General features: G+C 39.7%; 1 protein-coding gene across 2 annotated transcripts in view; it reads right to left on the bottom strand.

Moving 5' to 3' along the window:
* Positions 1–27,168, bottom strand: part of FBXO16 (F-box protein 16) — a 167,728-nt gene that overhangs the window by 27,207 nt on the left and 113,353 nt on the right. The gene's annotated exons all lie outside the window — the stretch shown is intronic.

The raw sequence follows: 27,168 nt of genomic DNA, 5'->3' as shown, positions 1-27,168 counted from the left end.
ACATCTAGGTCAACTGGCATAACAAAGTTTATAAAGAAAATGTTCTACATCCCACTTTGGTGAGTGGCGTTGAGAAGTAAAAAACTTGAAAAATAAAAGATTGTCTTCACTCAACTGGAAACAATGCTGTCTATCAATAGAGAACTAGCTGTATAAGCTCTGGTACATCAACACAATGAGTACTATGAGCTATAAAAAGAACTGAACTATATTTCTATATATGACTCTAGGGTAATCCAGATATACATTGTTATCTGAAAAGGGAAAGGTGGAGAAAGTGTATTGTGTGCTACCAGTTATTTCAGAAGAGGTAAAAAAAAAAAAAAAGAGGTATTTGCTTGTATTTTTTAAAACAGAAGGATTAAACCATAAAATTAAAAAAAAAAAATGGCTAAGTATAAGTAGGATTCCCGTGTGTTCTGATCAGGAACAGGAAACAGCACAGAGAAACAAGGACAAAAGTGAGACTTTTTGAAATATACTTTGCTTTGTGTATTTGATTTTATTATTTTCTCAATGTTATAAAATAAAATGAAGAAAAAAAATCTCTGAAAAGTAAAAGCAAAACGGAACAAATGATCTTGTCTATAGAGTTGGTGGCATTACCATAAAGAGAGGAATTATTTCACGTGACTTTAAAACAATTTTTCTGAGTATTCTTAGCAGAATATATCCTAAGAGCAAAAACACAAAGAAATCTTAAACTGTGTTTTAGTAATTTTGTTTGTATTAATATTAGTATTTGTTTTCTAAAATTATCATCATATCGAGATAAAGCAGGAGTGTGCAAACTATAGCCCATGGACCAAATCTGGCCAACCACCTGTTTTTGTAAATAAACTTTTATTGGAACACAGTCGCACTTACTTTTTTCTGCACATTGGCTACAAACTACAATGACAGAGTTGAGTGGTTATGACAGAGATCACAAGGCCTTCAAAGCTGAAAATATTTACTGTCCAGCCCATTACAGAAAAAGTTTGCCTAAAATAATGAATCTAGGCAATGATCATCAATGACCACTAAAATCATAAAAAGGGAAACAATCAGAAATTATGTGCCTCATGATGGAAATACCTAACTCCATCATTATATGCTGAAGCCTCTAGATCTGAGTACCAGTATGGCAAATATATATGTTAAACTGCATGTTGAGGGTGCAATCAGCAAAATAGGGAATGTGAGAAACTTCACGGGCTACGTGACCTGATTTCTTCAACAAATAAATTGCAAGAAAGAAAATTAAAAAAAAAAAAAAAAAGACAGGGATAAAAAAAAAAAGACTTAAGTGGCACATTGGCCAAATGCAATATGTAGTTCTCATTTGGAACCTGATTAAACAAACCAACAGGTAAAAAAAAAAAAAAAAATCAAAACACTTATGAGACATTCAGGAAAACCTGAAACTGCCTTGACATTTGATTATATTGAGGAATCATTGTTAATTGTTTTAGATGTGATATGATTTTTAGAAAGAATTCTTATCCTTTAAGGATATACATTGAAATATTTATGGATAAAATAATATTACACTTGAATTTGTCTCAGAAATAATCCAGGGAAAGGACTGAGTGGGTGAGGGTATAAATAAAGCAAGATTGGCCATGAGTTGAAAACCACTGAAGATGGATGATGGTTACAAGGGGTTCATTTTACTATTCTCTTGAATTTCCATTATAAAAAAACTTATTGAAAAGATTCTTTGTCCAAATATTTCTTGTCACTTAATTTTCAAAAATTTCTCCTTCCAGACTTAATGGTCTGACTGAGACTAGAAGGATCCTGGTGGTCATGACCCCCAGACCTTCTGTTGGCCCAAGACAGGAACCATTCCCCAAACCAGCTGTTCAGACAGGGATTGGACTGGACAATGGGGTGGAGAGGGATGCTAGTGAGAAGTGAGCTTCTTGGATCAGGGGGACACTCGAGACTATGTTGGCATCTCCTCCCTGGAGGGGAGATGAGAGGGTAGAGGGGGTTAGAAGCTGACGAAATGGACACAAAAAGAGAGAGTGGAGGGAGGGAGTGGGCTGTTTCATTGCGGGGGGGGGGGCAATTGGGAGTATGTAGCAAGGTGTATATAAGTTTTTGTGTGAAAGACTGACTTGATTTGTAAACTTTCACTTAAAGCACAATAAAAATTAAAAAAAAAAAATTTCTCCTAACTTTAGAATGAAGAACACCAAAGACACAAGGTCATTATGAGCCCAGGAGACAGAAAGGGCCACATAAATCAGAGACTACATCAGCCTCAGAGCAGAAGAACTAGACGGTGCCTGGCTACAATTGATGACTGCCCTGACAGGGAACACAACAGAGAATCCCTGATGGAGTAGGAGAGCAGTGGGATGCAGACCTCAAATTCCTGTAAAAAGACCAGACTTAATGGTCTGATTGAGACTGGAAGGACCCTGGAGGTCATGGTCCCCAGACCTTCTGTTAGCCCAAGACTGGAACCATTCCCAAAGCCAACCCTTCAGACAGGTATTGGACTGGACTATAGGATAGAAAATGATACTGGTGAGGAGTGGGCTTCTTGGCTGAAGTAGACACATGAGACCATGTGGGCAGCTCCTGTCTTGAGGGGAAATGAGAGGACAGAGGGGGACAGAAGCTGGCTGAATGGGCACGGGAATACAGGGTGGAGAGAGGAGTATGCTGTGTCATTAGGGAGAGAGCAACTAGTATATAGCAAGGTGTATATAAGTTTTTATATGAGAGACTGACTTGTAAACTTTCACTTAAAGCACAATGAAAAAAAATTCTAACTTTTAATTAGGAGAAATTTCAAACATACAGAAAAGTTTAAAGAATAGTGCAGTGATTACCCAATGTAGTGTCCATCTAGGTTCAACAACTGACGTTTTCCTAGTTTTGCACTCTTTTTACATACACACATACACATAAGTATGTATTTACTTTGCCTCCCCCTATTTACACATACATACAAATACATACACATATACTACATATTTATGTATTATGTGTATGTATATGTGTGTGTATATATATATATTTGCTGTGCCATATGATACTAAGTTGCAGACATCATGACACTTCATTTTTAAATATTTCAACATGCATCTCCTAAGATAAAGACATTCTCCCAACCAGTCATAGTAGTATCATCGTACCTTAGAAAATGTTCTTTAATATTATATTTATACCTAGGGCATATTCAAATTTCTGCAATTGTTCCAAGAATGCCTTATATAATCTTTCTTTTTTTAACCAGAATCTCACCTAGATTTAAGCTGCATTGCGTTGTTATGTCTTGTATCCAGAACATTCTCACTATCTCCTTTTCCCCCCGTGGCACTAACTCTCTGAAGAGTCCAAGATAGTTATCACATAAAAAATCCAGTTGCCGTTGAATTGATTCTGACTAATGGCCACCCCATGTGTGTCAGAGTAGAACTGTGCTCCATAGTGTTTTCAGTGGCTGATTATTTCAGGATTAGGTCGCCAGGCATTTCTTCTGAGGTGGACTCAAACTGCCAAGCTTTCAATTAGCAGCTGAATGCGTTAATCTTTTGCATCACCCAGGGACTCCATAGATTGTAATATATTCTGATATTTCTGATTACTTCCACATGGTATCATTTACATGTTCATTACCTATACTTTTAGAATATAGGAAGTTAGGTCTACAGACTTGATTGAATTCAAGTTAAAGAATGTTGGGAAGATGTTGTGTATTTCATATTATATCACATCATGACACTCAACATCAGGTTTTCCCCCAATAGTGACTCTAAGTTTGATCAACTTAACAGGTGGTGACTGCCAAATCTCTCACCTGTAAAAATGCATTTTTACCTTTGCAATTAGTAATATGTGGAATGATATTTTGGCATCCTGAGAACTTCCTTTAAATTCCAATTTATAATTTTTGACTTCTTGTATGTCAGGTGGAAACCCTGGTGGTATAGTGGTTAAGTGCTACAGCTGCTAACCAAAGGGTCGGCAGTTCAAATCCACCAGGCACCCCTTGGAAACTCTATGGGGCAGTTCTACACTGTCCTATAGGGTCACTATGAGTCGGAATCAACTCAACAGCACTGGGTTTGGTTTGGTTTGGTATGTCAGGTATCCATCCTGCCCTGTCTCCCTATCTCTAGAGGCAATTGCAATCACCTTCCCATCCTATATGTGGCTCTGGGGGCAGCTACCTCACTGTCTGATTGCCTTCCTCGTTAATTGTACTTCTGATGGCAGGGTGCCCTCCAGTTCGATTAGGTGGACTTCAGACAACATTTAGTGTTACTTCAGTGCCAGATTCTCCTAAAACAGGCTTTGCCTATGTATATTCTACTCTAGACTATCCAGCTTGATCAAACACAGTTAGGAAAAATGACCAGCTATCAACTTAGGACGTGAAGAATGGTATTAAATTACAGAAATTTCAAACATACAGAAAAGTTGAAAGAACAGTGCAGTGATTACCCATATACTTTCTATCTAGATTCAGTAGCAGATAATATTTGTTATACCTGCTTTATCTCTACATACTTGCGAGAGTGTGCATGCATGCATGTGCACACACACATACAATTTTTTGATCTCACACTTTTAAGAGTCCACCCCAACCTCTCAGCTCCCACGTACCCTTGTCCCAGTGAAAATGGCTGTCTGCACATACAATGAATGTTCTGGTGACAGCTCTACCTTCATGAAACGAGCTTCAGTATTGCTCAGTTTCACTTGATCAATCTCTGCTCTATCTGTTGGCTTTTCTGTCACTTATCTGACTCACTCTTAGTCTCTCTGCCTTATTGGCTGCCTTAGATTTCCAACTTTGGCTCTGTTCTCTGCATTCTGATCCCAATTATCCTTCTCTGAAATAGTGCCTGATGGACTAATAACTCAGTATTTCTCACACCTGTATTGCTCATTCATACTGGGCTGAAATTATCAAGGAGAAAAGCGTTAAGCACTAACATTTAAGAGGATCTAACAACTTAAAAAATGACTAACTCCTTGACAAATCCAGTGGTCCCTGATTATTGTTTGATTCAATTAGATGAGAAAAGTTAATGTCCTTTTACTAAAGGGGGTATTTCAAGCTAGGCAAAGGCAACCCCTTACCACAATCATCCCAGACCACTTCTTTTATGCAAGACATTTTAATTAACAACTACGGAGCTCCACTAGGACACCTCAAAGACTGAAGATTCTTTCAGGTAATCTGTATATTTGGGGAGGGCTGTAGAAGAATCGGAAACCCTGTGGCGTAGTGGTTAGGTGCTATGGCTGCTAACCAAAGGGTTGGCAGTTCAAATCCGCTAGGTGCTCCTTGGAAACTCTATGGGGCAGTTCTACTCTGTCCTATAGGGTCGCTATGAGTCGGAATCGACTCAATGGCACTGGGTGTGGTTTTTTTTTTTTGGTTGGTAGAACTATTTTTAGCAGACCTCTAAAGCTATTAAGTTATTATGCTAGAAGCCTGTTTGTCCCTGACTAGATGCTTTTGGTTTGAAAGATCCTAATGAAGAGATTTCTGGTGTCTTTGTCAAAGGACCAAATACTACTACTACTACTACTAATTTCCTATATGACATCTGGATTGAGCATAATAATAATTCTTTTTTTTTCTTCCTTTTTCCCTCTCTCCATTCCTCCCACAAATATTTTTTCTAATTACTTTATTGAGAAATGATTTACTTAAATGCATCCACTTAACGTATACAATTTGGTAAGTTTTGATAGTTGTATGTACCCACAAAACCATCACCACAGTCAATATACAGGGGTGGAGCCAAGATGACGGAATAGTCAGACACTTCATGTCATCCCTCTTACAACAAAGACCTGAAAAAAAATAAGTGAATCAGGTATATGTGACAATCTAGGAACCCTAATCATCAAAGACAAAGCTGAAGAATTGGACTGAGTGGCAGGTGGAAGAAGAGACAATTCAAAAACAGCTAAAACAGGGAATTACAGATTGTAGGGTTCCTGGTGTCCTGCTAACTGAATCTGTACAGCACACACAGGCTGAGGTAAGCAGCAACATTCCAAGCCAAAATCCACCCCATCAGGTGCAGCCAAGCAGCAGCAAATCTGCACACACCATCAGAACCAAACTGGAGTGACACCAGACCTGTGAAAGTTAAGTGCAAGCTCCCAACCTACCACATGCCTTTCCCCCACCAGAGCTCCACTGTCGAGGAGCACTTCCTTCCCCCCACTCTTCCCCCTCCCCACTCCAACACCAGACCCAAAGCATTCAACAACGCTCTGCCCCCTAAGCCTGGGACTCATGACTGGGTCTGGAGGCATCAGCTCCTTTACCTAGCCACTGGCATAAGGGGGTCCATGAACTTGCAGCACCCTTTACTCCCACCCCAGTGCCTTGCCGGTCTATCCAACACCACATGCCCTCATTAGGACATCATGGGCAGCGGATCCACCTGAAGCCCATTTTCAACCTACAGCAGCCAAGTGGGAGCTGCAGATTTGTGACACTTGACACTGCCCTGCCCCCTAAGAAGGGGCCTCACCAACCCACACTGGGAGCCTGAGGGCTGGTGGCACTAACCACCCCTTCTAGCCATCACAACAGGGGCCTAAGAATTAGTGGCGCCTCCCAATCTCTCCAGCCAATGGCACCATTCAAGGACCAGCTGCACTACCTTCCCCACTAAATGCTCTAGTGGACAGGGGCACGCCCTCCATTTGGGCATGTGGGGGCAGCCAACGGCCCCTTGCCTTGCCCCCAATATCACCCCGCATTCAAACTAGAGACCTGCACCTGCTCCAAACATCTGCACATAGCCTTGCCCACCTAGGACTGTAGGTGAGAGTCTCCGCACCACACACTCAGTGATGGATGACCCAGGCACCTGCAACTCGAACAACTACACCACCGCAAGAACAGTGAACAGACTCCTGGGCTCACACACCTAGTAGTTGCTCTGACCACCTGTAGACAGGAGGTGAGAGGTTCAACAATGCCAACAGTATTAAATCACATGAAGAAGCAGGACAAGATGGCCCCGGCAAATGACCAAAATAAAGAATCAGAAAACCTTCTTGAGGAAGATAAGGCAATGGAACTACCTGATAAAGAATTCAAAAGACTAATATACAGAGCTCTCCAAGAGCTAAGGAAGGTGATCAGGCAAAAACACAGACCAAACCAATAAGCAGACAAAGCAATAAGAGAATTCAGGAAAACAATACAAGAACAAAATGACAGAATAAACAGGCTGCTAGCAACCAAACAGAGAAAACAACTAGAAATCTGAAAGATTAACAACAAAATGTCAGAATTAGACAACTCAATGGAATGTCATAGGAGCAGAATTGAGATAATGGAACTCAGCATTAGTGAGATAGAAGATGAATCCCTTGACACCAACTTGTTTGAGGAAAAAAAAAAAATGAATGAAAAAAAGTGAAGAAAGCTTAAGATCATGTGGGACACTATCAAGAGGAAAAAACCCACATATGATCGGAATACCACAGCAGGGGGGATAATGGAAGACACAGAGAGAATTGATCTTCCCTAATATCATGAATATCATGAAAGACAAGACGATATCTATCCAAGAAGCTCAATGAACCCAATACAGGATAGACCCCAAAAGAAAGTCACCAAGACATATCATAATCAAACTTCCCAAAACCAATGACAAGAGACAGAGGGGGGTCAGGGTGGGGAATAGTCAGATGCTTCCTGTGGTCCCTCTTATAAAGAAGATCCAAAAAAACAAGTACATCAATTATGTATGACAATATATGGGCCTTGAACATCAAAGACAAAGTTGAGGAGTTGGACTGAGTGGCAGGGGGAGGGAGAGACAGTTCAGAAGTGGCGAGGATTTGCCAGGCCTGACCTGGCCAGCACCCTGGAGGCTGGATCACTTTGTGCATGCAGGCTGAGGCAAGCAGTAGTGTTTTGCATGTTGGGAGAAACTGAGCTGCAGAGAGTCTGCACAAGCCTCCGGAGCCAGGCAGAAGCAGCACTGGATCTGCGAAAGTTAACTGAAAGTGTCTAACCTACTGCATGGGATCAAAATAACCCTTGCCCCTCTGGGAAGTGCCTCGCTCCCGCTCCCGCTCCCTTTCATCCGCTCCTTCCCTGCACTCCTCCGGTTCTGGTTCCAGTCTGGCTTCAGGGATTGCCGTGCCACCCTGGGCTGGAAGTGGGGCCTGTTGCACGTACCCAAGCCAGTCTCTTGGCTTTGGAGAAGGAACAAATAAACAAACAAATAACAAACAGAAAAAAAAAATCTGCCAGCTCCCTTAAACCGGGACCCCAGGGCAGGCACTGTCCCTTTGTCTAGGCACAGGCATAAGCGGTTCATGGACTTCAACTGCCTTTCACTCCTTCCGAGACCTGTGTGGGTCTACTTAAACAGCGTAGGCCCTCATTAGCATAGTACAACAGGGTATATACCTGAAGCCTATTTTCAACTGCAACAGCTAAGGGGAAGTGGCAGATTTGTGACATTTGACACCGCCCTACCCATTAAGCAGAGTTCTCACCTACCCACATCAGGGGCTTCAGGACTGGTGGCTCCACCCACTCCACCTAGTCACCCATGACAGAGGTCCGACAATAAGTGGTGCCTCCCAGACCTTACAGCCAGCAGCACTGGGTGCCCAAAGTCTGGCTACAAAATCCACCCACCTATGCACTCTAGGGAACAGGGACACACCTTCCACTCAGGCACTAAGGGGCAGCCATAAGGTCCCTACCTTGCTCAGCACATAATCAGCTACTGCAGCCAGCCACCTGTGCCTGCTCCAATCACTCTTACATAGCCCTGCCCATCTAGGACTGTAGGTGAGAGCCTGCACCACGCACTCGATGGCCAACAACCTGGACACCTGAGCAGAATCCATGCAAAAAAAGTAAATGGAATCCTAGGGTCGCATACCTAGTAGCAGCTCTAACCACCTGGAGACAGGACATGAGTGCTTCAAAGAGGCCAATAATCAAAGTAGCTCACATGACCAGCCTATTTGGGCATATGAAAACAAAACAAAACAAGAAGCAATACACAGTAAGCAAAGCCAACAACAAAGAAAGAATCCTGAGAGAGGCTAGGATAAACAAAAAGTCACCTACAAAGGAAAACCAATAAGACTAAGCTCAGTTTACTCAGTAGAAACCATGCAGGCAAAAAGACAGTGGGTTGACATATATAAAGCCTTGAAGGAAAAATTTGCCAGACAAGAATTACATATTCAGCAAAATTGTCTCCCAAGTATGATGGCTAAATTAGGTCATTTTCAGCTAAACCGAAATTAAGGGAATTTGTAAAAATCAGACCAAAATTACAAGAAATATTAAAGGGAGACCTTAGGTTAGAGAACCAACAACACTGGACAATACCAGACTAAGGCACAGGACAGATCAACCAGATATCAACCCAGATAGGGAATTCACAAAAACAAATCAAAGCTAAAAGACTGAAAATAAGGAACCAGAGACATCAACATGTAAATGACAACAATGTCAAAACAAAAAAAAGGGAATAAATGGTGTAGTCACAGAACTTCCATATGAAGAGGAAGACAAGGCAATATCAAGAAATAAAAGACTAGTTTAAACATAGAGAAATAAAAGTAAATTTCAAGGTAACCACAAACGAAGCTAACAAATCTACCCATCAAAGCAAAAAAGAAGAAAAACATAGACTCAGCAAACACAAAACCAACAATAATGAAGGAGATGAAAAGAAAATACATAAGCAAAAACAACTCAGCACAGAATATTAAGTAGAATAAAAAACCATCAACACCACACACACACACACACAAATACATCAAAAAGACAGCAGTAAACTTATACCTATCAATAATTAGTTGAATGTAAATTGCCTAAACCTGTACTCCAACAAATTTGCAAACCTCAAGGAAATGGACAAATTTTTAGAAACACACTACTTACCTAAACTAGCACAAGCTGAGGTAGAAAAACTAAAAAGTCCCATAACAAAAGAAAAGATTGAAGAGGTAATAAGAAAAACTTCCAACAACAACAACAACAACAACAAAAGCTCTGGCCTAGACAGCTTCACTGGTGAATTCTACCAAACTTTCAGAGAAGAGCTAACACCAATACCACTCAAGCTATTTCACATCATAGAAAAGGAAAGAATACTCCCCAACTCATTCTATTAAACCAGGACAACCCTCATACCAAAGCCAGTCAAAGATACCTCAAAAAAAGAGAAAGAAAACTACAGACCAATATCTTTCATGAACATAGACACAAAAATTCTCAACAAAATTCTAGCCAATAGAATTCAACAGCACATCAAAAAAATAATACATCACAACCAAGTGGGATTCATACCAGTTATGCAGGGATGGTTCAAAATTAGAAAATCAATGCAATCCACCACATAAATAAAACAAAAGGACCACATGATGTTATCAATCGACACAGAAAAGGCATTTGACAAAGTCCACCATCCATTCCTAATAAAAACTCTCAGCAAAATAGGAATAGAAGGAAAATTCCTCAACATAATAAAGGGTATGTATACAAAGCGAAGAGCCAACATTATTCTAAACAGAGAGAGACTCAAAGCATTCCCCTTGAGAACAGAAGCCAGACAAGGATGCCCTTTATCACCACTCTTATTCAACATTGTCCTAGTTAGAGTAATAAGGCAAGAAAAAGAAATAAAGGGCATCCAAATTGGTAAAAAACAGGTAAAATTATCCCTATTCACAGGTCATATGATCTCACAGAAAACCCCAAAGAATCCATAACAAAGTTACTGGAACTAATAGAAGATTTCAGCAAAGTAGCCAGATACAAGATTAACGTACAAAAATCAGTTGGATTCCTCTACATCAACAAAGAGAACTTCAAAAACAAAATCACCAAATCAATACCATTTACAACAGCCCACAAGAAGATAAAGTCCTTAGGAACAAACCTAACTAGGGATGTAAAAGACCTATACAAAGAAAACTACACAATGCTACTTCAGGAATCCAAAAGAGACCTATAAATGAAAAAACACATCATGCTCATGGACAGGAAGATTCAGTATTGTGAAAATGTCAATTCTACCCAAAGCGATCTGCAGATACAATGCAATACTGATCCAAATTCCAACAGCAGTCTTTACAAGGCAGAGAAACAAAGCACCAACTTTATATGGAGAGGGAAGAGGCCCCGGATAAGTAAAGCATTATTGAGGAAGAGCAAAGTTGGAGGTCTCATACTACCTGATTTTAGAATCTATTATACAGTCATGGTACTCAAAACAGCCTGGTACTGGTACAACAGACATATAGACCAATGGAACAAAATTGAGAACCCAGACATCAATCCATCCATTTATGAGTAACTGATATTTGACGAGGGACCAAAGTCCATTAAATAGTGAAAAGACAGTCTCTTTAACAAATGGTGTTGGTATAAATGGATGTTCATCTGTAAAAAAATGAAACAAGATCTATACCTCAAACCATACACAAAAACTAACTCAAAATAGATCAACACTTAAATATAAAATCTAAAATGATAAAGATCATGGAAGAAAAAATAAAGACAACACTAGGGGCTCTAACATACTGCATTAAATAGGATGCAAACCATAACTAACAATGCACAAACACCAGAAGAGAAACTGATAACTGGGAACTCCTAAAAACTAAACACTTATGCTCATCAAAAGACTTCACCAGAAGAGTAAAAAGACAACCTACAGATGGAAAAAAATTTTGGCTATGACGTATCCAACAAGGATTTAATCTCTAAAAACTACAAGATACTGCAACACTTCAACAACAAAAAGACAAATAAACGAATTAAAAAATGGGCAAAGGACATGAACAGACACTTCACCAAAGAAGGCATTCAGGTGGCTAACAGACACATAAAGAAATGCTTGAAACCATCAGCCATTAGAGAAATGCAAATCAAAACTACATTGAGGTGCCATCTCACCCCAACAATACTGGCGCTAATCCAAAAAACACAAAATAAATATTGGAGAGGTTGTGGGGAGGTTGGAACTCTTATGCACTGCTGGTGGGAATGTAAAGTGGTGCAATTGCTTTAGGAGATGATATGGCGATTCCTTAAAAAGCTAGAAATAGAAAAACCATATGATCCCACTCCTAGGAATACACCCTAGAGAAATAAGAGTCACCACATGAAGAGACATATGCACATCCATGTTCACTGCATCACTATTCATAATAGCAAAAAGACGGAAACAACATAAATGCCCATCAAGAGATGAATGGATAAACAATTATGGTACATACACGCAATGGGCGTAGTCAGCAGGAAGTCATTAAAAAGACAGGAAAGAAAGAAAAGACTATGGAACTTGTTCTTGAACTTAGAGTAGCTAAAGCAAAAGGAAGAAATGATGAAGCAAAAGAGCTAAACAGATTTCAAAGGGTGGCTTGAGAAGACAAAGTATTATAATGACATGTGCAAAGACCCGGAGATAGAAAACCAAAAGGGAAGCACACACTCACATTTCTCAAGCCGAAAGAACTGAAGAAAAATTCAAGCCTCGAGTTGCAAGACAGAAGCATTCTACGGGGAAAATATTAAATGAAGCAGGAAAAACAAAAAGAAGGTGGAAGATGTCTTAGTCTGGGTTCTCTAGAGAAGCAAAACCAGTAAAGCATATAAATACATACAGAGAGATTTATATCAAGGAAAGAGCTCATGCAATTGTAGGGCTTGGAATGTCCCAAGTCCTTGGATCAGGATAGAGGTTGTTCCCAATTCATGGAGCTGCAGAAGCTGGTGAACCCAAGATAAGCAGGTCAGAGAGCCGGGCTCCTGCTCACAGGCTGTGATGGTTGAATAATCCCCGAGCTCCGCAGACAAGACCACAAGGGTTCTACTGAGTCATGTAGCTGCAGGGGCTGGTGAACCCAAGATAGGCAGATCTGGGAGCAGGACTCTTGTTCGCAGGCTGTGAAGATCAGCGAATCCCAAGATGGACAGGTAAGCTGCTAGCTCAAGTCCCAAGAACCAGAGGTCAGACAGGTGACAGCTGCTGGATCCAGAACAAGGCAACAACATTTGCAAGGCAAGGAGAAAGGAAGTAGGTGGCAGAAGGTGGAGAGATGAAGGCTGAGGGGGCAGTGAGCCACCACAGGCTCTGCCCCCACCGGTACCACTCAGCAGATTCCATCATGGGGGTGATCACATATCAAATTTCTACAGGGAAGTGATCACAACATTATACAACTGCCAAAACACTGAGAATCATGGCCCAGCCAAATTGACACACAACCTTAACCATCACAGAAGGAATACACAGAATCACCATACCAAAAAGACTGGGTTGACGTTCAACCATTTCAGGCGGTAGCATATGACTAGGAATTGATGGTGCTGAAGGAAGAAGTCCAAGCTGCAGTGAAGGCACTGGCAAAAAACAAGGCTCCAGGAATTGATGGAATATCAATTGAGATCTTTCAACAAACAGATGCAGCGCTGGAGGTACTGACTAGTCTATGCCAAGAAATTTGGAAAACAGCTACCAGGCCAACCAACTGGAAGAGATCCATATTTGTCTATTCCCAAGAAAGGTGATTCAACCGAATCCAGAAATTACCAAACAATATCATTAATACCACATAAAAGTAAAATTTTGTTGAAGGTCATTCAAAAGCAGCTGCAGCAGTATGTCAACAGAGAACTGCCAGAAATTAAAGCTGGATTCAGAAGATGTGGAACCAGGGATATCATTGCTGATGTCAGATGGGTCCTGGCTGAAAGTACAGAATACCAGAAAGATGTTTACCTGTGTTTTACTGACTATGCAAAGGCATTGGACTGTGTGGATCATAACAAATCACGGATAACATTGCAAAGAATAGGAATTACTGAACACTTAATTGTGCTCAAGAGGCAGTTGTTCGAACAGAACATGGGGATACTCCATGATTTAAAGTCAGGAAAGGTGTGCATCAGGGGTGTATCCTTTCACCACTATTCAATCTGTATGCTGAGCAAATAATCTGAGAAGCTGAACTATATGAAGAAGAATGGGGCATCAGGATTGGAGGAAGGCTTATTAACAACCTCCAATATGCAGATGACACAACCTCGCTTGCTGAAAGTGAAGAGGACTTGAAGCACTTGCTGATGAAGATCAAGGACCACAGCCTTCAATTTGGATTATGCCTCAACATAAAAAAAAAACAACATAAAACCAAAAATCAGCACAACTGGGCCAATAAGCAACATCAAGATAATGGAGAAAATACTGAAGTTATCAAGGATTTCATTTTACTTGGATCCATAGTCAATGCCCTTGGAAGCAGCTGTCAAAAAATCAAAAGATGCATTGTATTGGACAAATCTGCTGCAAATGGCCTCTTTAAAGTGTTGAAAAGCAAAGATGTCACCTTGAAGACTAAGGTTCACCTGACCCAAGGAATGGTATTTTTAATCACCTCACAGGCATGCAAAAGCTGGACGATGAATAAAGAATACCGAAGAAGAATTGATGCCTTTGAATTGTGGTGTTGGCAAAGAATATTGAATATACCATGGACTGCCAAAAGAACAAATAAATCTGTCTTGGAAGAAGTACAACCAGAATGCTCCTTACAAGCAAGGATGGCAAGACTATGTCTCACATACTTTGAACATGTTATCAGGAGGGATCAGCCCATGGAGAAGGGCATCATGCTTGTTAAAACAGAGGGTCAGTGAAAAAGAGGAAGACTCTGAACGAGATGGACTGACACAGTGACTGCAACAACGGCCTTAATCATAATAATGATTATGAGGTTGGCACAGGACCGGGCAGTGTTTCGTTCTGTTGTACATATGGTTGCTATGAGTCAGAACCAACTCGATGGCACCTAACAACAACAAAAACAACACCAACACACACAATGGAATACCATGCAATAATAAAGAACAATGATGAATCTGCAGAATATCTCGCAACATGGATTAATCTGGAGGGCATTATGCTGAGTGAAATAAGTCAGTCACAAAAGGACAAATATTGTATGACACCACTATAATAAGAACTCAAGAAAAGGTTTACACTCAGAAAAAAAGCATTCTTTGATATTTACGAGAGTAGGGGGAGAGTGGAAGGAGAAATCACTAACTTAATAGTAGACAAGTGACAATCTGGTGAAGAGAAGGAAAACACACAATATAAGGAAACTCAACACAACTGGACAAAGCAAAAGCATAGAAGTTTCCTAGGCACATCCAAACACTTTGAGGGACCAAGCAGCTGGGGCTGGGAGCCGGGGACCATAGTCTTGGGGGACATCTAGGTCATTTGGCATAACACAGTTCATAAAGTAAATGCTCTGCATCCAACCTAGTGAGTAGCATCTGCAGTCTTAAAAGCTTGCGAGAGGCCATCTAAGGTACATCTATTGGCCCCATCCCTTCTGGATCAAAGGAGAATGAAGAAAACCAAAGACACAAGGAAATTATTAGTCCAAAGGACTAATGGACCACATGAACCAGAGATTCTACCAGCCTGAGACCAGAAGAACTAAATGGTGGCTGGATACCAACAACAACCACTCTGACAATGATCACAACACAGAGTTCCGGATAGAGTGGGAGAAAAATGTGGAAGAGAATTCAAATTCATGAAAAAAGACCAGACTTACTGGTCTGACAGAGACTGGAGAAGCCCCCAAAACTATGGCCCCCGGACACTCTGCTAACCCAGAACTGAAACCATTCCCGAAGCCCGCTTTTCAGACAAAGATTAGACAGGGTTATAAAACAAAAAAATAACACACGTGAGGGAAGTGCTTCTTAGTTCAATCAAATATATGAGACCAAATGAGCAACTCCCGTCCAAAAGCAAGACTAGAAGACAGCAAAGGACAGGAACTGGATGAATGGGCATAGGGAACCTGGGTGGAAAGGGGGAGTGTGCTGTCACATTATGAGATTTACAACCAATGTTGCAAAACAATGTTATTGTGTATAAATTTTTGAATGACAAATTAACTTGAGCTGTAAACTTTCACCTAAAGCACAATAAATAAGAGAAAAAAAAAAAAGAGAATTTACAACATTTCCATCATCCAAAAGCTTCCTCCCTCCCTCCAGCCCCAGCCCCAGTGCTTTTAGTCATCATAGATTGGTTTTCAACTTATATAGATGGAATCAAACATTCTGTACTTTTTTGTGTCTGGCTTCTTTCACTTAACAAAATTACTCATTTTTATTTTTTAGATTCATCCATATTATTGCATGTATTAGTAGTTGATTCCTTTTCACTGATGATTAGTATTCCACTGTGTGAATATACATTTTTTGTTTCTCTACTGATGGACATTTGGACTGTTGCCAGTTATTCCTTATAGTGAATAAAGCTAATAAACATTCATGTACAAGATTTTGTAGGGATATACATTTTCATTTCTCTACCTGTGTCATAAGGTATATGTATGTTTATCTTTTTTCTTTTTTTTTAATTTTTATTGTCTTTAAGTGAAAGTTTACAAATCAAGTCAGACTCATACAAAAATTTATACACACCTTCCTACATACTCCTAGTTGCTCTCCCCCTAATGAGATGGCACACTCCCTCTCTCTACCCTCTGTTTCTGTGTCCCTTCAGCCAGCTTCTGTCCCCCTCTCCCTTCTCATCTCCCCTCCAGGCAAGAGCTGCCCACATAGTCTCATGTGTCCACTTGAGCCAGGATGCTCACTCCTCACCAGTATCATTTTCTACCCTATAGTCCAGTCCAATCTCTGTCTGAAGAGTTTGCTTTGGAAATGGTTCCTGTCTTGGGCTAACAGAAGGTCTGGGGACCATGACCTCCAAGGTCCTTCTAGTCTCAGTCAGACCATTAAGTCTGGTCTTTTTACTAGAATTCGAGGTCTGCATCCCACTGCTCTCCTGCTCCCTCTGGGGTTCTCTGTTGTGTTCCCTGTCAGGGCAGTCATCAATTGTAGCCGGGCACCATCTAGTTCTTCTGCTCTGAGGCTGATGTAGTCTCTGATTTATGTGGCTCTTTCTGTCTCTTGGGCTCATAATTACCTTGTGTGTTTAGTGTTCTTCATTCTCCTTTGCTCCATGTGGGTTGAGACCAATTGATGTTTCTTAACATGGCTGTTTGCTAGCGTTTAAGACCTCAGACGCCACTCTCCCAAGTGAGATGCAGAATGTTTTCTTAACAGATTTTATTATGCCAATTGACCTAGATGTCCCCTGAAACCATGGTCCCCAAACCCCTGCCCCTGCTACCCTGGCCTTTGAAGAGTTCTGTTTATTCAGGAAACTTCTTTGCCTTTGGTTTAGTCCAGTTGTGCTGACCTCTCCTGTATTGTGTGTTGTCTTTTCCTCCACCTAAAATAGCTCTTGTCTACTATCTAATTAGTGAATATCCCTCTCCCCCTGCCACACTCATAAGCATCAAAGAAGATTTTCTTCTGCATTTAAACTATTTTTTGAGTTCTTATAATAGTGGTCTTATACAATATTTGTCCTTTTGCAACTAATTTCACTCAGCAAAATGCCTTCCAGATTCTCCTATGTTATGAACTGTTTCATGGATTCATTGTTGTTCTTTATCAATGTGCAGTATTCCATTGTGTGAATATCCCATAATTTATTTATCCACTCATCCGTTGATGGGCATCTTGGTTGCTTCCATCTTTTTGCTATTGTAAACAGTACTGCAATGAACATGGATTTGCATATATCTGTGTAAAAGCTCTTATTTCTCTAGGATATATTCCAGGGAGTGGGATTGCTGGATTTTTATGGTAGTTTTGTTTCTAGCTTTTTAAGGAAGCACAAATCGATTTCCAAAGTGGTTGTACCATTTTACATTCCCACCAGCAGTGTATAAGTGTTCCAGTTTCTCCACAACTTCTCCAACATTTACTATTTTGTGTTTTTTGGATTAATGCCAGCCTTGTTAGAGTGAGATGGAATCTCATGGTAGTTTCGATTTGCATTTCTCTAATGGCTAATGATCCTGAGCTGAATGTCATCTTTAGTGAAGTGTCTGTTCATATCCTTTGCCCATTTTTTAATTGGGTTATTTGCCTTTTTGTTGTTGAGGTTTTGCAGTATCATGTTAGATTTTAGAGATCAGAAAAATCATAGCTAAAAACTTTTTCCCAGTCTATAGGTAATCTTTTTACTCTTTTGGTGAAGACTTTTGATGAGCATTTAAGTGTTTGATTTTTAGGAGCTCCCAGTTATCTAGATTCTCTTCTGGTGTTTGTGCATTGTTAGTAATGTTTCGTATACTGTTTATGCCATGTATTAGAGATCATAGCACTGTCCCTATTTTTTCTTCCATGATCTCTATTGTTTTAGATTTTATATTTAGGTCTTTGATCCATTTTGAGTCACTTTTTGTGCATGCTATGAGATATGGGTCTTTTTCATTTTTTTTGCAGATGGATATCCAGTTATGCCAGTGCCATTTGTTAAAGAGACTGTCTTTTCCTCATTTAATGGACTTTGGGCCTTCGTCAAGTATCAGCTGTTCATATGTGGATGGATTTATGTCTGGATTCCCACTTCTGTTCCATTGGTCTATGTATCTGTTGTTGTACAAGTACCAGGCTGTTTTGACTACTGTGGTGGTATAATAGCTTCTAAAATCAGTTAGCGTGAGGCCTCCCAGTCTGTTCTTCTTTTTCAGTAATGCTTTACTTATCTGGGGCCTCTTTCCCTTCCATATGAAGTTGGTGATTTGTTTTTCCATCTCACTAAAAAAGGTCGGTGGAATTTGGATTGGAATTGCAATGTATCTATAGATCGCTTTTGGTTGAATAGACATTTTTACAATGTTAAGTCTTCCTATCCATGACCAAGGTATGTTTTTCCACTTATGTAGGTCTCTTTTGGTTTCTTGCAGTAGGGCCTTGTAGTTTTCTTTGTATAGGTCTTTTATGTCTCTGGTAAGATTTATTCCTAAGTATTTTATCTTCTTGGGGGCTAAATGGTATTGATTTGGTGATTTCCTCTTCAATGTTCTTGTTGGTGTAGAGGAATCCAACTGATTTTTGTATGTTTATCTTGTATCCTGATACTCTGTTGAATTCTTCTTTTAGTTTCAGTAGTTTTCTTGAGGATTCTTTAGGGTTTTCTGTGTGTAAGATCATGTCATCTGCAAATAGAGGTACTTTTATTTCTTCCTTACCAATCTGGATGCCCTTTATTTCTTTATCTTTAACATTGTGCTAGGACCTCCAGCACAATGTTGTATAAGAGTGGTGATAAAGGGCATCCTTGTCTGGTTCCTGTTCTCAAGGTGAATGCGTCCAGACTCTCTCCATTTAGGATGATGTCGGCTGTTGGCTTTGTATAAATGCCCTTTATTAAGTTGAGGAATTTTCCTTCTATTCCTATTTTGCTGGGAGTTATTATCATGAATCGGTGTTGGGCTTTGTCAGATGACTTTTCTGCATCAATTCATAAGATCATGTGGATCTTGTCTTTTATTTTATCTGTATGATGGATTACATTAATTGTTTTTCTAATGTTGAACCATCCCTGCATACCTGGTATGCATCCCACTTGGTCATGGTGAATTATTTCTTTGATATGTTGTTGAATTCTATTGGCTAGTATTTTCTTGAGGATTTTTGCACCTAAGTTCATGAGGAATATAGGTCTATAATTTTCTTTTTTTTGTGGTGTCTTTACCTGATTTTGGTATCAGGGATATGATGGCTTTATAGAATGAGTTTGGGAGTATTCCTTCATTTTCTATGCTCTGAAACACCTTTAGTAGTAGTGGTGTTAACTCTTCTCTGAAAGTTTGGTAGAACTCTGCAGTGAAGCCATCTGCGCCAGGTCTTCTTTTTTGTTGGGAGTTTTTTAAACTACCTTTTTAATCTCTTCTTTTGTTATGGGTTTATTTAGTTGTTCTACCTCTGTTTGTGTTAGTTTAGGTAGGTAGTGTGTTTCTAGGAATTCATCCATTTCTTCTAGGTTTTCAAATTTGTTAGAGTACAATTTTTCATAGTAGTCTGATAAGATTCTTTTAATTTCAGTTGGGTCTGTTGTGATATCGCCAATCTCGTTTCTTATTTGGCTTATTTGCTTCCTCTCCTGTTTTTCTTTTGTCAGTTTGGCGAATAGTTTATCAATTTTGTTAATTTTTTCAAAGAATCAGTTTTTGGTCTTATTAAGTCTTTCAATTGTTCTTCTGTTCTCTAATTCATTGAATTCTGCTCTAATTTTTATTATTTGCTTTTCTGGTGCCTGAGGGTTTCTTTTGCTGCTCTATTTCTATTTGTTCAAGTTGTAGGGATAATTCTTTGATTTTGGCCCTTTCTTCTTTTTGTATGTGTGCATTTATTGATATAAGTTGAGCTCTGACCACTGCTTTAGCTGTGTCCAAAGGTTCTGATAGGAAATGTTTCTATTCTCATTGGATTCTATGAATTTCTTTATTCCATCTTTAATGTCTTCTATAACCCAGTCTTTTTTGAGCAGGGTATTGTTCAGTTTCCAAGTGTTTGATTTCTTTTCCCTTCTTTTTCTGTTATTGATTTCTACTTTTATGTCATTACAGTCAGAGAAGTTGATTCTTGGCTGACCACTTTTTTCCTTCAATGCTTTATATAAGTCATCCCATTGCTTTCTTGCCTGCATGGTTTCTGCCGAGTAGTCTGAATTTACTCTTATTGACTGTCCTTTTTAGGTGACTTTCTGTTTATCCGTAGTTGCTCTTAAAATTCTCTTTATCTTTGGTTTTGGCAAGTTTGATTTTAATATGTCTTGGTGACTTTCTTTTGAGATCTACCTTCTGTGGAGTTCTTGGATAGATAGCTTCTCATATTGCACGATATCAGGGAAGTTTTCTGCCAACGAATCTTCAACAATTCTCTCTGTATTTTCTGTTATCCCTCCGTGTTCTGGTACTCCAGTCACTTGTAGGTTATTTCTCTCGATAAAGTCCCACATGATTCTTAGGGTTTCTTCATTATTTAAAATTCTTTTATCTGACTTTTCTTAGAATATATTGGTGCCATGTGTTTTATCTTCCATCTCACTAATTTTTCCTTCCGTTTCCTTAATTCTGCTCCTCTGACTTTCTATTGAGTTGTCTAATTCTGTAGTCTTATTGTTAATCTTCTGATTTCTGATTTCTGTCTCTCTGTGGATTCTTATAGCCTATTAAATTTTTCATTATGTTTTTGAATAACCTTTTTATTTCTTCAACTGCTTTATTTGTGTGTTCCTTGGCTTTTTCTGTGTTTTGCATGATCTCCTTCCTGATGCCTTGAAGTGTTCTGTATATTAATCTTTTGAATTCTGCATCTGGCAATTCCACGAAGACGCCTTCATCCAGAAGATGCCTTGATTCTTTGTTTTGAGAGCTTGTTAAAATGATCAGGATCTGCTTATTTATGTGATTTGATATTGACTGTTGTCCTCGAGCCATCTATAAGTTATTTATTAGTTTATTTTATGTTTGTTACTGTATTGTAGCTTCTTGCTTTGTTTTGTTTTGATGTGCCCAATGGGTTGCTTGAGTGAGCTAGCTTTGTTATTTTCACCTTTGAAGCTCTAACATCCTGTCACTAGATGCATAGAGCTGTTACCAGGTACATGAGCATAGGAGTCCATTCCCTTTTCTTGTATGGATTCAGCTCAGGTGTCTGGGTAGTTGGTTATCAAGTGCGTGGTACAGGCTCTGTCCTACAGTATTAGAGGGGCAGGGGTGATTGGTGTAGGTATAGATATCTGGTTGCAGCAGGAGGTCATGCTCTGAACAAGGCAGGGGGCTTACAACCATCCCCCGAGTGTCTATGAGGAAAGTGTGTCCCTGTTCCCTATAGCACACCGGTGGATGGGTTCTGCAGCCGGACCATGGGCACCAATGCTTTTGGTTTTAAGAACTGGATGGTACCACTTATCCTTGGACCTCTGCCTTAGGTGGCTAGTTGACATGGGTGTAGCCACCAATCCTTAGGCCCCTGATGTGGGTAGGTGAGGACCCTGTTTAATAGCAAAGTGGTGTCAAACATCAAACACCCACCTTTCCACCAAACATCTGAAACAGTTGCAGTCTGCCAACAGCAGCCTGTTGTCCTGAAATGGGCCCAAAAAGGTCCATGCAGGGGTGAAAGGTATTCAAAGTCCACGGACCTTTTGCTCCTGGACAGGAGCTGCTTCTGTCCTGAGCTCCCCCAGTTAGTGGAGCTGGCAGATTATCTTTTCCCCCAGTTGTGAATTTATTCCTTCTCCAAGACTGGGAGAATGGCTCAGGACATGCAGCAGAACTTATAACAGGCCCAAGGAAATTGACAGCCACTGCAGCTGTCTTGGGGGCTGTGGCCAAGGTAAAATAAATGCAAGTACTTAGTTTTTGCCAAAAGTGCTGTTCTTCTCTGGATCCAGAGGTGTGAGTAGGCTGTGCAGGTCGCTGTCTCTCTCTGAGGAAACCACGTCCAGAATGCTACTGCCAGCCCTGCCACAGTCACTCCAGGGAATGGTGCCTGAAGGTTCCTGGCAATTCAGGTCCGGCAACTCCTGTTCGCTTCTGAACCATCTCTTCCTCCCCCTCCCACTCAGTCTGTTTTCTAACTTTGCCTTTGATGTTCAGGGCTCCTAGCTTGTCAAAAATCATTTCACTTGTTTTTTCAGGTCTTTGTTGTTAGAGGGATCATCAGAAGCATCTGACTACTCCGCCATCTTGGCCCCGTCTCATGTTTATCTTTTTAAGACTGTCAAATATTTTCCCAAAGTGGTTATAACAGTTTACATTCTCTCCAGCAGTGCATGAGAACTCTAATTTATCCACATCTTTAACAACACTTAGTATTATTAGTCTTTTTGATTTTAGTCATGCTACTGGGTATGTGGTGTTGGCGAAGAATATCAATTATACCACGGACTGCTGAAAGAATGTCTTGCAAGAAGTACAGCCAGAATGCTCCTTAGAAGCAAGGATAGTGAGATTTCATCTCACGTACTTAGACACTTTATCACGAGGGACCAGTCCCTGGAGAAGGACATCATGCTTGGTAAAGTAGAGGGTCAGCAAAAAAGAGGAAGACTCTCAATGAGAGGGATTGACACAGTGGCTGCAACAATGGGCTCAAACATAGCAACGATTGTGAGGATGGCATAAGACTGGGCAGTGTTCCGTTCTGTTGTACACAGGGTTGCTGTTGATAGGAGTTGGAACCTTAGAATAACAACAGTGGGTATGTATTGGCATCTTGCTGTGGTTTTACTTAGCATATCCCTGACGATTCATGATACTGAGATTCTTGTCATGTGTTTACTGGCCATTTGCACATTTATTTTATAAAGTGTTCAAATATTTTGCCCATTTTTAATCAGTTGTCTTTTTAATGAATTGTAAAATTTATTTATATATTTTGATAAAATTCCTTTGTCAGATACACGTACAGGTAGGTCCCAGCTTATGACGGGTTCCATTTTGATGACTCCATTGTAAATCGGTTCTGATGTAAGTTGAATACCTCATTTTTTTTTGTTTGTTTTCATTATTATTGCCTTTTATTACCAGTATCTTTATAAATTCAATTTTTATTAGTCTTTGGGGGTTGGAAACATTATATATAAACTTACGGGTATATTTTAATACATACGTACATGCAAAAAAATACACAAATTATAAAAATTTACTCTGATGATGAAGAAGAGCTGGACAACATTGGCATTTTGTCAGTTGTGGTAATAACTTCACTATGATTGGTTCTGGATCATCTGGATTCCCTGGGAATCGGGATGGCATTTCTAGTCAGAAAATTAGTGAGAGTTGTTTGTATGGTCCTTTTCTTTTTTTTTCTTCATATATTTCACAGTAACATCTCACTGCTTTCTCAATCTGCCTAACAACTCTACCAAAGGGATCAGTATTTAGGTCCATGTTTTCAAGCAATTGAAGCCCCTGAGTGAGTTTAGAAACAACTTCAGCTAATCTTTTCACTGTAAATATTTTTTAACAACTTCTCCCCTTCCTCTTTCTCATTATTTCTTTCTTCTTCAGCATTTCTTACCTCTTCAAAGTCCATTAAGTCCTGATCAGTCAATTCCCCTTCTTTATGATCTGTGAACTATTTCACATCATTGATATCAAGTTCTAAATTCAGCATTCTTGCCATATGGACAATTTTTCCATTGATCTCTTCCATCATATTACCCTGACGAAATGCTTGGAGCATGTTCACATAACTCAGCAGTTTTTTCCACATCCCCTGCATGCATTTTCCCATAACTTCCTCCCAGGAAGAGGCAATGTTTCAGATACACTGATGAATATTATAATTCTTCCAAAAATCATGTAATTTTACCTTCATCTGTTGCAGTATGCCTTGAAGGTGGCGATTGCATCTTGATCCACAGACTGAATCACAGCCGTTGTTTTAGGAGGTAGATACACCACTTTAACATCTTGATTTAGATAATCTACATGAGGGGGGTGTCCTGGGGCATTACCAAGTAGCAGCAGGATCTTGAAAGGAATGCACTTTTCAAGGCAGCAGGCATGCACTTATGAAATGAAACAATTTAAAAACCAGTCTTTGAATAACACAACTGTCATCCAGGCCTTGGATTACTCCTGTAGTAGACCAGCAGCTTATTTTTGTCAATGTTTTTGAATGCTAGGGGGTTTTCGGAATGATAAACAAGAAAAGGTTTTCATCAAAATCCAGGAGCATTTCCTCCAAGCAGCAGCATGACTCTGTTTTTAAATGCCTTGAAACCAGGCATCGACTTTGCCTCTGACTATAGGTCTGTTCTGGTATCCTTTTCCAGAATAAGCCTGGAAAATCTGCTCTGGAAAATACTCTTCATCTTGTATTCTCTTGTCCAGCCCATCCTTCAATTGTTTAGCAGCTTCAACGTCAGTGCTTCCTGCCTCTCCAGTGATACATGCATATGTAAGCCAAATCTGTGTTTGAAGTAATGAAAACCAGCACTTGGTGGCATTAAAGTACTCAAGGTAGTCTCCTTACTGTTCCTCAGGTTTTCAAAAAGGCTGCATGCTTTCATCTGAATTGTCAGTAAGCTCATAGGAATCCTCTTCTGGATTTGGTCTTCTATCCAAATCATCAACAGTTTCTCCATCTTGTGGATTGGTCCTTGACTGTTTGTTAAAATTGTTGACTTTATGCCAATCGCTCCTTTAACTGCCTCCAAAATCCTATTCTTATCCTTAATGACTGTTGAAACGATCAAAGAGACAGTCCCTCCTCATGTACTATTTAGCTGACTTTCTTTCCATTGTCATAGGCCATAGATATATCCATGTCTATAGCCTTCCTCATCTTCCTTTTTGGATTAGAATTTATAGTGGCATGACTTTTTGCTACACATATTGTCAGGGATATAAGCAGTGCAAGTATTACAGTGTGAGGAACTTGAACAACTTGGCTTTGAATTAACAACTGATGCTTCTTACACATGAAATGATGAGTAAGATCATGCTATAGTAACAGTCTACGATTGGCATTGGTGTCATAACAATGAAGTCAGAGTCGTAATGGCTGTTGGGCATGTGCTCAGTTCAGTTGTCATATGTTGTCAGAACTGAATATTGCTCAACTTTCTATCCATTTTGACTCCCGACACCAACTTCACTGTAGAGCAGGCTGATATACAGCAGTGTTTTGAACAGTAAATCATAACATTGAGCATCTGCGAGTGAACCTATAAGAATGATAACATCAGCAAATTATGTACGGCAACACTGTATGTAGTACATATTACTAACGATAAGATGTACCAAAAAAAACCCCAAAAAACAAACAAAAAAAAAACCCAGACAGTCATAAGTACAGTCTGTGGTAACATCGTAAGTTGAGGACTGTCCACATTGCAAATATTTTTCTCCTATTCTGTGTGACCTGCCTTTTTTAAAAATTGTTCTTTAGATGAAGGTTTACAGAGCAAATTAGTTTCTCATTAAGCAACTAATACACATACTGTTTTGTGATATTGGTTGTCAACCTCATGTCAACATTCTCTCCTTCTCGACCTTGGTTTCCCCATTACCAAGTTTCCTGTCCCTTCCTGTCTTCTTGTCTCTGCCCCTAAGACCACTTAGTCATATTTTATGGGCCTGTCTAATCTTTGGCTGAAGGGTGAACATCAGGAGTGAATTCAGTACTGACTTAAAAGGGTATCCAGACACCATAGTCTGGGGGTTTCTCAAGTCTCTGTCAAACCAGTAAGTCTGGTCTTTTTTTTGGGCTCTGTTAAGGTTTGCTTTATGGCTTAATATGTGGTCTATTCTAGAGAATGTTCCATGTGCGTCGGAAAAGAATGTATACTTCGCTGCCGTTGGGTGGAGTGTTCGGTATATGTCTTTGAGGTCAAGTTGGCTGATTGTGGCATTTGTTGGGTCTTTATTGGGAAACCCTGTGGCGTAGTGGTTAAGTGCTATGGCTGCTAACCAAAGGGTCGGCAGTTGGAATCCACCTGGTGCTCCTTGGAAACTCTGTGCAGAAGCTCTACTCTGTCCAATAGGGTCGCTATGAGTCGGAATTGACTTGACGGCACTGGGTTTGGTTTGGGTTTGTGTCTTTATTGAGATTCTTTCTGGATGTTCTGTCCTTCACCGAAAGTGGTGTGTTGAAGTCTCCTACTATTATTACAGAGCTGTCTCTCTTTTCAATGCTGTTAGAGTTTGTTTTACGTATTTTGGAGCCCTGTCGTTGGGTGCAAAAATATTTATTATGGTTATGTCCTCCTGGTATTGACCCTTTAATCATTACATACTGTCCTTCCTTATCCTTTGCGGTACATTTTACTTTAATGTCTATTTTGTCACAAAGTAATATTGCCACTCCTGCTCCTTTTTGATTGTTGTTTGCTTGATGTATTTTTTTTCCATCCTTTGAGTTGTAGTTTGTTTGGGTCTTTAAGCCTAATGTTTGTCTCTCGTAGGCAGACAAATCGTGTTTTTTTTAATTCATTCTGCCACTCTCCTGTCTCTTTATTGGTATATTTAGTCTATTTACATTCAGTGTAATTATGGATAGGTATGAGTTTTTATGAGTTTAGTGCTGTCATTTTGATTTCTTTTTTGTGTGTGTTCTTGACAGTTTCTTTGTTCCACTTAATTTTCTGTGCTGAGTTTTTTTTTTTTAATATATTTTCTTTTCCTCTTCTTCATTGTTTTTGATTTTGGATTTGCTGTGTCTTTATGTTTTTCTTGTTTTTGATTTTGATGTGTAGGATTGTTAGTTTCTTTTGTGGCTGCCTTAAT

Source organism: Loxodonta africana, chromosome 19 (genome assembly GCF_030014295.1).
Source record: "Loxodonta africana isolate mLoxAfr1 chromosome 19, mLoxAfr1.hap2, whole genome shotgun sequence".
Lineage (NCBI taxonomy): Eukaryota > Metazoa > Chordata > Mammalia > Proboscidea > Elephantidae > Loxodonta > Loxodonta africana.
Note: the sequence above shows the minus strand (reverse complement) of the source record. Positions and strands in the feature narration are given on the sequence as shown.